Below are 14,419 nucleotides of genomic sequence, written 5' to 3'. Positions count from 1 at the left end.
ATCGCAGGGCACACAGAGATTATTATCTATTGAATCAGTAAAATACTTGATATGTTTTTATTTGTTATGTCTTCAGCGTTTTTGAAAGTTATTTATATTATTTCTTGCATTACTTCTTTGATTCAATTAAAAAACCTGTATTTTGTCCCAAAAAGCACAATTTTTTCCCTTCTCTTGTGTGTGATTTATTATATTTTGTTTCCAATATTTAAACAGCTCAGTGACCTAGTGGTGGAGTGTCCGCCCTGAGACTGGAAGGTTGTGGGTTCAAACCCTGGCCGGGTCATACCAAAGACTATAAAAATGGGACCCATTACCTCCCTGCTTGGCACTCAGCCTTAAGGGTTGGAATTGGGGGGTTAGATCACCAACTGATTCCCGAGCGCGGCACCGCTGCTGCTCACTGCTCCCCTCTCCCCCAGGGGATGGATTAAAATCACACGGGGATGGGTTAAATGCAGAGGACAAATTTCACCACACCCAGATGTGTGTGTGACCATCATTGGGACTTTAACTTTAACTTTTTTAACATGAATTTGAACACTTTCGAGTCAAGCCCAATTTATTCATACTTTTTTCAGAGTTTCCGAAAGTTATTTATATTATTTCTTGTATTACTTCTTTGATTCAATTAAAAAAAAAAAAACTAATTCCTCCCAAAATCAGGAGTTTCCGGGTTAACGTAATAAATCGGTGAGCGATTGGCTAAGGCAGCGCCCAATTACGTGAGCGGTTGTCTAAGCCAGCGCCCAATTATGTGAGCGGTTGGCTAAGGCAGCGTTATGGTAGCCAATCAGAGCCGGTGCTCTGTAAACTATTGCGGTTCGGTGTTATTGTGGAAATTATTACTCGCCACTTTAAACTTTGTGAAAATTATTAAGTATTCCAATATCCTCACATTTCATTTACTAGACATTTGCGTGTACATACATTTTCTAAATTTTAGAAAAGTCGCGTACACGCAGATTTGCGCTGCTAGATAAGAGTCAACAATTCAGCATCTTACAAAATACACAAATCAGACATTTATTCGTTTAAGAATACTAATTCATTATGTTCATATGCCCATGTATTTCACCACTTAGTAATTGCCAATTTATATTTGGTGAACGACAATTGGCTGCAGAGAATGACGTTCCTGACGGGTCGCAGCCAGACGGTGAGAGTGGGCCGTCATACATCCACACCTCTCAGTCTCGGTACCGGCTCCCCACAGGGCTGCGTACTGAGCCCACTGCTTTACACGCTCTACACACATGCATGCACCCCCGCCCACCGTAGCAACATCATTGTGAAATTTGCGGATGACACAACCGTGGTGGGACTCATCTCAAAGGGGGATGAGTCTGCCTACAAGGACGAAGTGGTCCGGCTATCGGAGTGGTGCGGAGAGAACAATCTGCTCCTAAACACTTTTTTTTAATTATTCTATTTATTCTATTTTCTTTTTTTTTTTATCTCATGCGCGGATCGGTTGGCACTTTTTAAATTTCGTTGTACAGGTGACAATGACAAATAAAGATCTATTGTATTCTATTCTATTCTAGAACCGCGATCATGGTCGAAAATATGTTTTGACCATGACTGACAGCTCTCAATTGTATAATCACAATTCACATGATGTGTTTAGCAGTTATTATTTTTCTTTCTTCCGTGTGTAATTAATATCTTATTAATGTTGAATGGGGGCGGGGTTGTGCTACGTTCATAGAAATCTGAATTCACAAGGACTGTGATCGTAGTATATCATGAACAAAATCTTAAAGTGCTGAAACATGTTCACTCAATCGTTTAGTCACATTTCAGACGAATTTACAGGGATATGTGTGTCTGACACTCTTTTTATCGATTGCATATCCAAATATTGCATATCCAAATGTTGCATATCTGTTTAGCCTAGCTGCACTTAAATTTCCCACTACCCGCAAAGATATTGGGGCGCACACAAGTTCGCATCAGACTTTCCCAGACGTCGAAAGAGGTAAGTAGCTCGCTCAACCCAGTCCGAAATTTGATTTTCCCAAAACATTTATAAACACTTTGTAGTCTAATGTTGTACTGTAGACCATTGTGTTACTCTGTAAATTAGTATTTACTACTTTAAACTGGGTGAAAATTAAGTAACATCCTCACTTTTCCGCGTGTACAGACAGGCCTTTTAAAATGTTTCTTAAAAGGCCTGTACACGCGAATTTGAGTAAGAGGTCTTCAGGTCCGTTTCTTAATGTTTAATAACAATTGCACCGATTTGGTTGAAGAAGAGCTGATATTCAAGAAAAAAAACGAAATAAACCTCGCGCACGACGGCAAGTGTAAAATTGTAAAAAGTGTATTAAATGAGTCCTATGACCTTAAAAATGTATATTATAATATATATTATACCTATGTCCTCAAAAAAATTGATCCATTAGTAAGCATCTCTCGAACAATATATTTCTTCAAATGGTTTAGTTTTTGAGACGACGATGACTAAATATCATTCAGTAGTGCGTACTCTAAAACCAAATGAGCAAATATTCCGAGTCATATTGTATAAACTTATTTGTACAATTATAAATTGGCAATATTGTTGTATACGTGATTTAACATTGTGATGCCGCCTTAACAAGGCTGCATAGACACCTTTTTTGATCTATACCGCATGTGGGAAAAAAGCCTGGGAACTAGTGAGCGGCCAGAAAAAAAAAACCGTGGCGCTGTCAATCATGCGAGTGTCGCGGCTAGATCAGTCAACTCTCAGCACCGTTTCTGGCTGCAGATGTTTATTTCACTATAACAAATAGAAAATCAATCTTTGCTTACCGTTGGAACAAATGCACAGGTGCCAACATATGAGTTTCCCAAATTATGTAGGGGATGAAATTGTAGATCAAAGGAGTCAACTCTTAACATCTTCCAAAATACACAAAACTGGAAGTAGTTCATTGGAAATAATAAATAAATAAATAAATAAATAAATAAATAAATAAATAAATAAATAAATAAATAAATAAATAAATAAATAAATAAATAAATAAATAAATAAATAAATAAATAAATAAATAAATAAATAAATAAATAAATATATGATAGATAGATAGATAGATAGATAGATAGATAGATAGATAGATAGATAGATAGATAGATAGATAGATAGATAGATAGATAGATAGATAGATAGATAGATAGATAGATAGATAGATAGATAGATAGATAGATAGATAGATAGATAAATAAAACCAACAAAAAACAATTAAACAATAGCCATTTAGGACAAAAACAATTAAACAATAGCCATTTAGGACATTAACCATAGTCCTTCTAAAAGGGTAGGGCTGCTATTTTATAACCGATTTCTGTCATCATGTAGACTAATTCAACCATATATAAGTGCTATAGTAATTATGTCTCTGATGATCAGTTATTATTTTCATTTTTTTTGTCAGAATGGAAAACCTGTGGACGCTCCACCAAATGCCAGCGGCGGTCACGGCCAAAGTGGTGGCCTTAAAAACATCAACAAGATATTCCAGATGGGCCCTTAAAGAGGATGGCACGGTGGAGGCTAAGGCTTCCCACTGTAATACAGTGGTGGCCCTCTGTGATGGCCACCATTTGTGTAAAATGATTCTTTTTGAAAATTTAGCCTCTGATGTCTCCGTTGGAGGCACTTTTCGAATTATTAATTTTGGCCGGGGAAAAGAACAAGGGGTCCTCCTCTCCCGGCACAACACCGGCATTTATGTGGCTGGGGCGAAATAAGTGACCCCAGATTTGGAGGTGAGGGGGACAGCTCTGCTGTACCCTCCAAGCATTGCCAGAGCCTTAAAGGACATCCGCCATGAGGAGGGTGTCCTTTTCACGACAGACGGCATTGTCTCTGCTGTAAGATCAATCTCTCTCTCTTTCCGCTCCCTCTCTTTCATGAAGTAGTGATGATTAATCTGTTTTTCATTTTTAGATCCGCCCCATGAGGATGGCGATGTCACGTGGGTCTGTCGTCCCATTAGGCATCATTTATTTAAAAAAAGTAAACTGATTGTTCTCTCTCTCTCTGTCACACTATCTGTGTGTGTTTGTGTGTGTGCGCGTGCGTGTGCATGCATGTGTGTGCGTATGTGTGCATGTGCGTGTCTAAATATAGATACATCACACACACTCACATTTCACCTGAGTAAGGTGCCTTCAAGGCCTGATCCTTTCCAAGCTTTTGATAGCTCACTCTAATATCACCCGTGCAAAGTTTGCTGACGATCATGCATATTAGAGGAGGGAGACGTCTAAACCTGCAAGACACTGGTTTTGTAGGACAGAAATTTGACACCAGTTTCTTGAGTATTTCTCTAGCTTTATTGTCTTAGTCATTGTAGCCTAGATCGACATTTCAACAGCTAGTACTAATTTGTCATTTTCATTACAGGATCAAATGGTAATAAAGGTGGTCAGGTGGCGAGAGGCGAACATTTTTGTCCTAACGGTTGGACAGCGGGTGTCTCTTACGCACCTGAAAACATCGTGTTCCGGTGGCCTGGAGCTCCACTCCACCGAAAATACTGAGATCAAGGTACCTAAAGCAAGCTGTTTTTCCCATGTGTATAAACAAAGGTATTCTAAATTGAATCAACACTGTTATTTACTTGGGATGCACTGCTATCAGTGGCTCATCATCACTAAGGTTGAAGTCAGATTCACGCTTTGGGAGTGTTCTCAAAATCTGGATCATCAACTTTATAAGATTTTGTCTCAGATGCAGCTCTATCAGGAAGACATACAATTTCACTTGCTTCCTTGACTGTATAAAATCATTGTGGTTGTGATTATGGTCATGAAATTAATCAAATTGTTTTAGGTTTTCTATCTATCTATCTATCTATCTATCTATCTATCTATCTATCTATCTATCTATCTATCTATCTATCTATCTATCTATCTATCTATCTATCTATCTATCTATCTATCTATCTATCTATCTATCTATCTATCTATCTATCTATCTATCTATCTATCTGCCCATCATGTTTTCTCGTGGTGTTTTAAACACAATAAATTGTCATGAAATTTCTTTGCGCAGGAACTGGAACAAGAGCCATTTCGATTTGTGGCCTTTAAAATAAAAGGTGAAGACGTGGAGCTTTTGGACGCCACCAATGCCACCAAAAAGGTTCCATTGACAGTGTGGAAAGAAAGATTCCCCGAAGGCCCTAATCTTACCCCAGAGGGGCTTTTGTGGTAATTTTTTTTTTTGTTCTATTGTTTGTATTTCTTGTTTGTTGTTCTGTTTAAAATGTTCTATTATTAAAGTTTAAAGTTAAATGCACAAAATAGTCATTGTTTATTTATTTTGTATTAAATTGAATTAATTTAATCTAAATTATGATAATATATTTCACCTCTTAGTTATATTTAGTTGTCCGTGTATAAATTGTGTGTTGAGTCATTATATTAAATGTATTAGTTGTATCAATTCAATAGATGCTTTCCTTTTTTTTCTCCCCATATTTTTCCAACTATTTTTTAAAATTATGATAAATTATTATTGACAATTGCTACACCAAAATACAACTTACATATTTAGTTTTCCTTTCATGGTCTGGCTTGATAACCACATAAGCTACAACAAAACCAGGAAAAAAGTAACTAGGTTTTTACTAAACATTGTTAAATGTGCACTATATTGGCACTATATTGGGTGATAAGCTTAACTAACTTAAATGCTAGCTTAACTCAACGTTTTAATTTTTAAAAATGTTACTTTTACTTTTTAAAATTATAACTTTTAAAACTTTTAACTTTTTACATTTTTAAATTAACTTATGGTTGAGAGGAGACTTTTTAACTTTTTAAACCTTTATTTTACAATCAAATGCGTCAATTGACGCTCCATCGATGCGACACGTTACCGTCGCACATCACGTGTTGCTTACGTCATATGAATGCGTCTTGTTCGAGCGCACACACCTATAACGTAATTGTGTGAGGCTATTGTAGTGGAGTGACGAGTGTAATTGTATCATAGTTTATGGAGAAAAACAATTTAACAGGGACATTCGACGTGCTGTCAAAGCGTTCTTTGGCCCGCTGTCCAAAGAACATAGAAAACGATACGGAATGCGATCATCTCATGTGCGGTGGCGCCACAAAGTGGATTGCAGAAGTTAACTCAGCAGCATGGACGCGTTCCAGGCAGTTGCTGCGACCGCAAGGGGGTAAGTATTACTAAAAAAAAAAAGCACTCAAGTTTCAAACTTGCCTAGTGGACAGTGAAGCAGAAAATAGATGTGTCAAAAAGTGTGAGGAAAATATGCACTGTCTGCCGACGCACATTTTTCATAGTCCATGTGGAACTGACTCACCTTAAGCAACACGCAATACGGTGGACACGAATGAAAAAACGCACAACTAAGCAAGGGGGAACCTGGACAGATCCATCAGGCAACGACAAAGATGGTATGTAAATATTTTTTTTACATCCTCTGGTCAAGGTTAATATGAGAATGTACAATGGATGTCTGTATCGTATGGAAAAAGCTATTATACATTTTGGGTGTAGTAAACGACCCGGTAAATACATACTTGAGATAAACTGCTATCAGTGGCTCATCATCATCAAGGCTGAAGTCAGAATCATGCTTTAGAGTTTTCTCTAAATCTGGATCACCAATTTTGTAAGATTTTGTCTCAGATACAGCTCTATCAGGAAGACATACAATTTCACTTGCTTCCCTGACTGTATAAAATCATTGTGGTTGTAATTATGTTCATGAGATTAATCAAATTGTTTTAGGTTTTACGTTTTTTATCTGTCTGCCTGCCTGCCTGCCTATCTATCTATCTATCTATCTATCTATCTATCTATCTATCTATCTATCTATCTATCTATCTATCTATCTATCTATCTATCTATCTATCTATCTATCTATCTATCTATCTATCTATCTATCTATCTATCTATCTGTCTGTCTGTCTGTCTGTCTGTCTATCTATCTATCTGTCTATCTGTCTGTCTGTCTGTCTGTCTGTCTGTCTGTCTGTCTGTCTGTCTGTCTGTCTGTCTGTCTGTCTGTCTGTCTGTCTATCTATCTATCTATCTATCTATCTAACCAACCTACCTACCTACCTACCTACCTACCCAACCGAACCAACCCAATCCATCCATCCATCCATCCATCCATCCATCCATGCATCCATCCATGCATCATGTTTTCTCGTAGTGTTTTATACCCATAATAAATTGTCAAAACATTTCTTTGCGCAGGAACTGGAAGAAGGGTTTCATGTTCTGGCCTTTAAAATAAAAGGCAAACACGTGGAGCTTGTCAACGTGAACAATGCCATCAAAACGGTTCCTTTGGATGAGTGGAACCAAAGATTCCCAGAGGGCCCTAATTTTCCCCCAGAGGGGTTTTTGTGGTAATTTTGTTTGAAATTTTGTTCTATTGTTTGTATTTCTTGTTACTTCTTTGTTCTGTTTAATATGTTCTATGATTAAAGTTTGAATTTAAATGCACAAAATAGTCATTGTTTCTTTTATTTATTTTTATTAAATTGAATTAATTTAATCTAAGTTATGATAATATATTTCACCATTTAGTTATATTTTGTTGTTAGTGTATAAATTGTGTATTGCATCATTATATTAAATGTATTAGTTGTATCAATTCAATAGATACTTTAATATTTCTTCTCCCCATATTTTTCCAACTGTTTTTTTTTTTAATTATGATCAATTATTATTGAATATTCCTACACAAAAATTCAACCTATTTGGACATGTTTAGTTTTCCTTTCATAGGTTGGCTTGATAACCACATAAGGTACAACAAAACCAGAAAAAAAGTAAGTAGGTCTTTACTAAACTTTGCTAAATGTGCAATATGATGGGTGATAAGCAGTACAGTTCTGTTGATTCTGTTGCTCAGCACTGGTGGATGTTGAAAATCATTACCAGCAAAGTCATATTTCGTATTTAAGTGACCTAGTTTTATTATATTTCTATTGCAAATACGATCGCGATGTTGATTCAGTTGCTCGACACTGACACTTAGCGGCTGTATAAAATCATTACAGTTAGATAAACTGCTATCAGTGGCTCATCATCATCAAGGCTGAAGTCAGAATCATGCTTTACAGTTTTCTCTAAATCTGGATCACCAATTTTGTAAGATTTTGTCTCAGATACAGCTCTATCAGGAAGACATACAATTTCACTTGCTTCCCTGACTGTATAAAATCATTGTGGTTGTGATTATGGTCATGAAATTAATCGAATTGTTTTAGGTTTTACGTTTATTATCTGTCTGCCTGTCTGCCATCCATGCATCATGTTTTCTCGTGGTGTTTTAAACCCATAATAAATTGTCAAAACATTTCTTTGCGCAGGAACTGGAAGAAGCGTTTCACGTTGTGGCCTTCAAAATAAAAGGCGATAATATGTATATTTTCCTTATGTAGTATCTCACTGGTGTTCTTAACACGAGGACAGCGGCTGTTTTGAGCTACCTCTAACAGCGGGGTGCGTCAATTGACGCTCCATCGATGCGACACGCTACCGTCGCGCATCACGTGTTGTACACGTCATATTAACGCGATCGTCTTGTTCGAGCCCATGCCCCGAGAACGTAATTGTGTGAGGATATTGTTGCGGAGTGACGAGTGTAATTGTATCATAGTTTATGGAGAAAAACAATTTAAAAGGGACGTTCAACGCGCTGTCAAATCAGTCATATTTAAACTTGCGCAATGACGTCGGCATGTGGTCGCGGAGGAAAACGTAAGTTTTGGGGGGATTTTTTTAGCAGCATGGGCGATAATTAGAGGTATCAATGTTTTATTTATGCCATCGCTAACACACATAGGGCGGTTATTAGAATTTGGGCGATAATTAGAATAATTACGGTATTGCAATCACAATTGCAAAGAAACAATTGGTTGAGGAGCAGTTTTATAGCAGATTTTTGTTGTTGTATTGCGATACCGTATTGCTAATGCTAATCTGTTGATTGTGTCGCGAGAGAGAGAGAGAGAGAGAGAGAGAGAGAGAGAGAGAGAGAGAGAGAGAGAGAGAGAGAGAGAGAGAGAGAGAGTCTCAGTAAAGATATCTGTCACACTCTCATTTCACCTGAGTAAGGTCCCTTAGGGCATCATGTTGCCTTAGTAATTGAAGCCTAGATCCACATTTCAACAACTAGTACTAATTTGACATTTTCATTACAGGATCAAAGAGAAATTAAGGTCCTCACATGGCGCGAAACCAACTTTTTCCATGTCAAACTTGGACAGCGGCTGTCCATGACACACATGACAACATCATCAGAAAATACTGTAATAAAAGGTACCTAAAGCAAGCAGTTTTTTATGTGTATAAACAAAGGTGTTCTCAATTGAATCAATACTGTTATTTACTTGGGATGCACTGCTATCAGTGGCTCATCATCATTAAGGTTGAAGTCAGATTCATGCTTTAGGAGTTTTCTCAAAATCTGGATCACCAACTTTGTAGGATATTGTCTCAGATACAGTTGTCTGTCTGTCTGTCTGTCTGTCTGTCTGTCTGTTTATATATCTATATCTAACCAACCTACATACCTACCTACCTACCCAACCCCATCCATCAATCCATCCATCCATCCATCCATCCATTCATCCATACATTCATCCATACATCCATCCATACATACATACATACATATCCATCCATCATGTTTTCTCGTGGTGTTTCAAACATAAATTGTCATGAAATTTCTTTGCGCAGGAACTGGAAGAAGAGCGCTTTCGCTTTGTGGGCTTTAAAATCAAAGGTGAACAGGTGGAGCTTGTGGACGCCACCAATGCCACCAGAATGGTTCCATTAGAGGAGTGGAACCAAAAATTCCCCGATGGCCCTAATCTTCCCCTAGAGGGGTTTTTGTGGTAAATTTTTTTTTTGTTCTGTTGTTTGTATTTTGTGTTACTTGTTTGTTCTGTTTAAAATGTTCTACTATTAAAGTTTAAAGTTAAATGCACAAAATAATAATTGTTTATTTTATTCATTTTTATTACATTATGATAATATATTTCACCACTTCATCAACATCTGCCCCCTATAGAGACCACCCTCAGAGGCCGGCCTCTTCGACTTGCAACCAGAGATGCTGGCGTGGCTCCACGACACCAAGTTGGAACACTGACGTTACACGTGAGAGAGAGAGACAGAGGCAACGTCGATTTAGGTGACCCAGTTTATTATTTTGTTTATAGCAAATACAGTTGCAAATATATTGTTTCAATGTGTAGTTAATGGTATTAATGTATAGTATATGATTTTAATCTATTTTAATCTATAGTAATGGTATTTTACCCATGCCTTATTTTGGGATATTTGTAACTTCTGCTGTCTTTATCTTAGTATTCTGGAATACTATGGTTTATTTCGAAAATGTTTCTCAGATGTCGCATGTTTTCCCATTCTAGATTGATAGATAGAATTTACGGTAGCGTTCTTTGGCCTGCTGTCCAAAGAACATAGAAAACAATACGGAATGCGATCATCTCATGTGCGGTGGCACCACAAAGTAGATTGCAGAAGTTAACTCAGCAGCATGGACGCGTTCCAGGCACTTACTGCGACCGCAAGGGGGTAAGTATTACTAAAAAAAGCACACAAGTTTCAAACTTGCCGAGTGGACAGTGAATCAGAAAATAGATTTGTCAAAAAGTGTGAGGAAAATATGCACTGTCTGCCGACTCACATTTTCCATAGTCCATGTGGAACTGACTCACCTTAAGCAACACGGTGGACACGAACGAAAAAACGCACAACTAAGCAAGGGGGAACCTGGACAGATCCATCAGGCAACGACAAAGATGGTATGTAAATATTTTTTTAAACCCTCTCAAGGTTAATATGAGAATGTACAATAGATGTCTATCGTATAGAAAAAGCTATTATACATTTTGGGTGTAATAAACGACCAGGTAAATGGATAGATAATACATAAAAACCATTCGTTTGCATACATTGATAAATGAAAGATCAACATTATGTGCCACTTGCCTCCCCAGAACTTTTGGTTTATAGGAAGGTTTGTTTTCTATTTAGAGGAAGAAATGCATGCGCCCAAGTGCAATATGTATTTTTGCCAGCAGAGGACGCTGAAAATAAATATGTTGCATAGCGGATGAGCTGTCTTAATCATTTCTGTCTGTAACAATTGCACACACAGCCTTACATTTGTAACAAGTTTCAAGAGATGTGCATATTTTTTCATTGGACATGCAATGTAATTCTGTCAACTTTTAAATAAACTATGTTATTTTACTTTTAATGTGGATAGAGGATTTATTTTTGGTGTTTTTGATTTTACTGCAGATTATCCAGACATCCCCAACGTCAAAGCAGCAGTATCTTTGGCCTCAGCATCCTTATTTTCCACTGGGCTTTGTGGACAGGAATGTCTTTTTCGACATGTTCCAACTTTAAACTGTTCATCTCATGCCTAATAATTGTCACTCAGCACTGACACCTGGTGGACGTTATGTTGTCATGCAGATGTTGTTATGCCTAATAAGAACAGATTCAGATTTGATTCTTAGTAGTTATCTTGCTGACTGTTTCTTGTTGACTAATACTTCTTGCGTATGTACTGTTTTTACTCGCTTATTGGTTTTCTTGCTTACTGCTTTTTCTAAAATGTACATATTCACCTGCAGTTTCCAAATTTTTTTAACCTATTTGTATTGTCCCAACATCAACAGGTTCAGCTCAATCCCACTTCATGTCTACATCATTCAGTGTCATTTAACAGCGTTTTTCCTTTCTAATTTATTCATTTTGCCACCAATTCAACCCGTTTCAACATTTAGCTCATGCATCTTATGCCTAACTATTCCACAACTTCTCACTTACCAATAATTTGAAATTCTCTAAAATTTCGTTTTTCTACTCTAAATTCTACAATTTTCAACCGATTCTACCTATTCCAACTTTCAACTGTTCATCTTTTGCCTACATATTCCACAACTTCCCACTTACCAAAATTCCAAATTTGAAATTCAACCAAATTCTCCAAAATTTCATTTTTCTACTCTAATTTCTACATTTTTCAACCCATTCAACCCATTCCAACTTTCAACTGTTCATCTTTTGCATACCTATTCCACAACTTCCCACTTACCAAATATTCCAAACTTTCAATTTTGAAATTCACCACAAATTCTCCAAATTTTCTACATTTCTCAAGTAATTCAACTCGTTTCAGCATCGTTCGGCAGCATTCCCCGAAGAAGTTATTCATACATTTCGCCTTCACACGCAATTTCTCCAGAAATTGCAAAATTCTAGTTATTGTGTGAAGGCGAAGGCCTTCACACATATGTTATTCTACACCATTCTCTATTATTGTGTGAAGGCGAAGGCCTTCACACATTGATATTGTACTTTATTGTGTGAAGGCGAAGGCCTTCACACATTGATATTTGTGTGAAGGCGAAGGCCTTCACACATTGATATTGTACTTTATTATTAAACAACTTATTCCTCCCACTTTTTTGACATCTAACTACTCCCACATGCTTCAACCCATTCACCTCGTTCAAACTTTCACACGTTCCAAAAATTCATGGCACGCTTGCCAGTATTTTTCGCGTTCATAACATTTACCGTTTTTAAGTAATTAGCAAATTTGTGCCTTTTATTTCCCCATTCATTCTTAATGGCAATGTCAACCCGAGCCAGTTTCCTGTAGTGGGTTCGATTCCCACATTGGGCGTCATTAATTATTCTACTCTTTATTCTTCCCGCTTATCATTTTCAACGCTTATCATTTGTAACTAACATTCGCATTCAACATTCATTACATTAAGCAATTTCCACCACTTTGATTACGTATTCGCATTCAACAAACACATTCATTACATTAACCAAATTCAACCAATAAAAGAAAGGGACTCAATTAGCTCGTGGGAAACACAAGTGATTCCAGTACACGAGCATCTTTCCCGAGTGGTATCAAAACCCGCGTCAGTTCGATTCCCACATTGGGCGTCATTATTTATTTTACTCTTTATCCTTCCCGGTTATCATTTTCAACGGTTATCATTTGTAACTTTTGTCATTCGCATTCAACATTCATTACATTAAGCAATTTCCACCACTTTGATTACGCATTCGCATTCAACAAACACATTCATTACATTAACCAAATTCAACAGCTACTGAGGTAGGAACCTGATTAGCTCAGTTGGAAACACAATGGCAATGTCAACCTGCGCCAGTTTCCTGTAGTGGATTCGATTCCCACTTTGGGCGTCATAAAGTATTTTACTCTTTATTCTTCCCCCTTATCATTTGTACCTTTTTTGTAACATTTGTAACGTTTCATTTTTAACGCTTATCATTTGTACCTTTTTGTAACATGTATTTGTAACATTTTCCCATTTATTTCACAATTATCTATTTTCCCTTTGTATTCTTCCCGCTCATCATTTTTAACGCTTAACGTTTGTAACTTAACATCTGCCTTCGCCTTCACACGCAATTTCTTCCGAAATTGCAATTCTAGTGTACTTTATTGTGTGAAGGCGAAGGCCTTCACACATTGTTATTCTACTTTATTATTATTATTTTTTTTATTCTTATTATTAAACAACTTATTCCTCCCACTTTTTTGACATCTAACTACTCCCACATGCTTCAACCGATTCACCTCGTTCAAACTTTCACACGTTCCAAAAATTCATGGCAAGCTTGCCACCTTTTTTCCCCTTCATAACATTTACCGTTTTTAAGTAATTAGCAAATTTGTGCCTTTTATTTCCCCATTCATTCTTAATGGCAATGTCAACCCGAGCCAGTTTCCTGTAGTGGGTTCGATTCCCACATTGGGCGTCATTAATTATTCTACTCTTTATTCTTCCCGCTTATCATTTTCAACGCTTATCATTTGTAACTAACATTCGCATTCAACATTCATTACATTAAGCAATTTCCACCACTTTGATTACGTATTCGCATTCAACAAACACATACATTACATTAACCAATTTCAACAACTCCATAGTAAGGGACTCAATTAGCTCGTGGGAAACACAAGTGATTCCAGTACACGAGCATCATTCCCGAGTGGTATCAAAACCCGCGTCAGTTCGATTCCCACATTGGGCGTCATTATTTATTTTACTCTTTATCCTTCCCGGTTATCATTTTCAACGGTTATCATTTGTAACTTTTGTCATTCGCATTCAACATTCATTACATTAAGCAATTTCCACCACTTTGATTACGCATTCGCATTCAACAAACACATTCATTACATTAACCAAATTCAACCGTCACTGAGGTAGGAACCTGATTAGCTCAGTTGGAAACACAATGGCAATGTCAACCTGCGCCAGTTTCCCGTAGTGGGTTCGATTCCCACTTTGGGAGTCATAAATTATTTTACTCTTTATTCTCCCCCCTTAT

At 37.1% G+C, this 14,419-nt stretch overlaps 3 long non-coding RNA genes across 3 annotated transcripts; all 3 read left to right on the top strand.

Moving 5' to 3' along the window:
* The first annotated feature begins 4,137 nt into the window (after window positions 1–4,137).
* On the top strand, window positions 4,138–5,195 carry LOC133148579 (uncharacterized). The gene is made up of 3 exons (XR_009712681.1): window positions 4,138–4,314; window positions 4,400–4,543; window positions 5,051–5,195. It is a non-coding gene; the product is annotated as an uncharacterized LOC133148579 (long non-coding RNA).
* Window positions 5,196–5,927: 732 nt separating this feature from the next.
* LOC133148576 (uncharacterized) lies at window positions 5,928–7,453 on the top strand. Its single transcript, XR_009712678.1, has 3 exons — window positions 5,928–6,185; window positions 6,313–6,426; window positions 7,235–7,453. It is a non-coding gene; the product is annotated as an uncharacterized LOC133148576 (long non-coding RNA).
* A 2,300-nt stretch (window positions 7,454–9,753) lies between these two features.
* On the top strand, window positions 9,754–11,660 carry LOC133148573 (uncharacterized). Its single transcript, XR_009712674.1, has 3 exons — window positions 9,754–9,888; window positions 10,065–10,824; window positions 11,327–11,660. It is a non-coding gene; the product is annotated as an uncharacterized LOC133148573 (long non-coding RNA).
* The last annotated feature ends 2,759 nt before the right edge of the window (window positions 11,661–14,419 follow it).

Source organism: Syngnathus typhle, unplaced genomic scaffold (assembly GCF_033458585.1).
Source record: "Syngnathus typhle isolate RoL2023-S1 ecotype Sweden unplaced genomic scaffold, RoL_Styp_1.0 HiC_scaffold_117, whole genome shotgun sequence".
Taxonomy (NCBI): domain Eukaryota; kingdom Metazoa; phylum Chordata; class Actinopteri; order Syngnathiformes; family Syngnathidae; genus Syngnathus; species Syngnathus typhle.
Note: the sequence above shows the minus strand (reverse complement) of the source record. Positions and strands in the feature narration are given on the sequence as shown.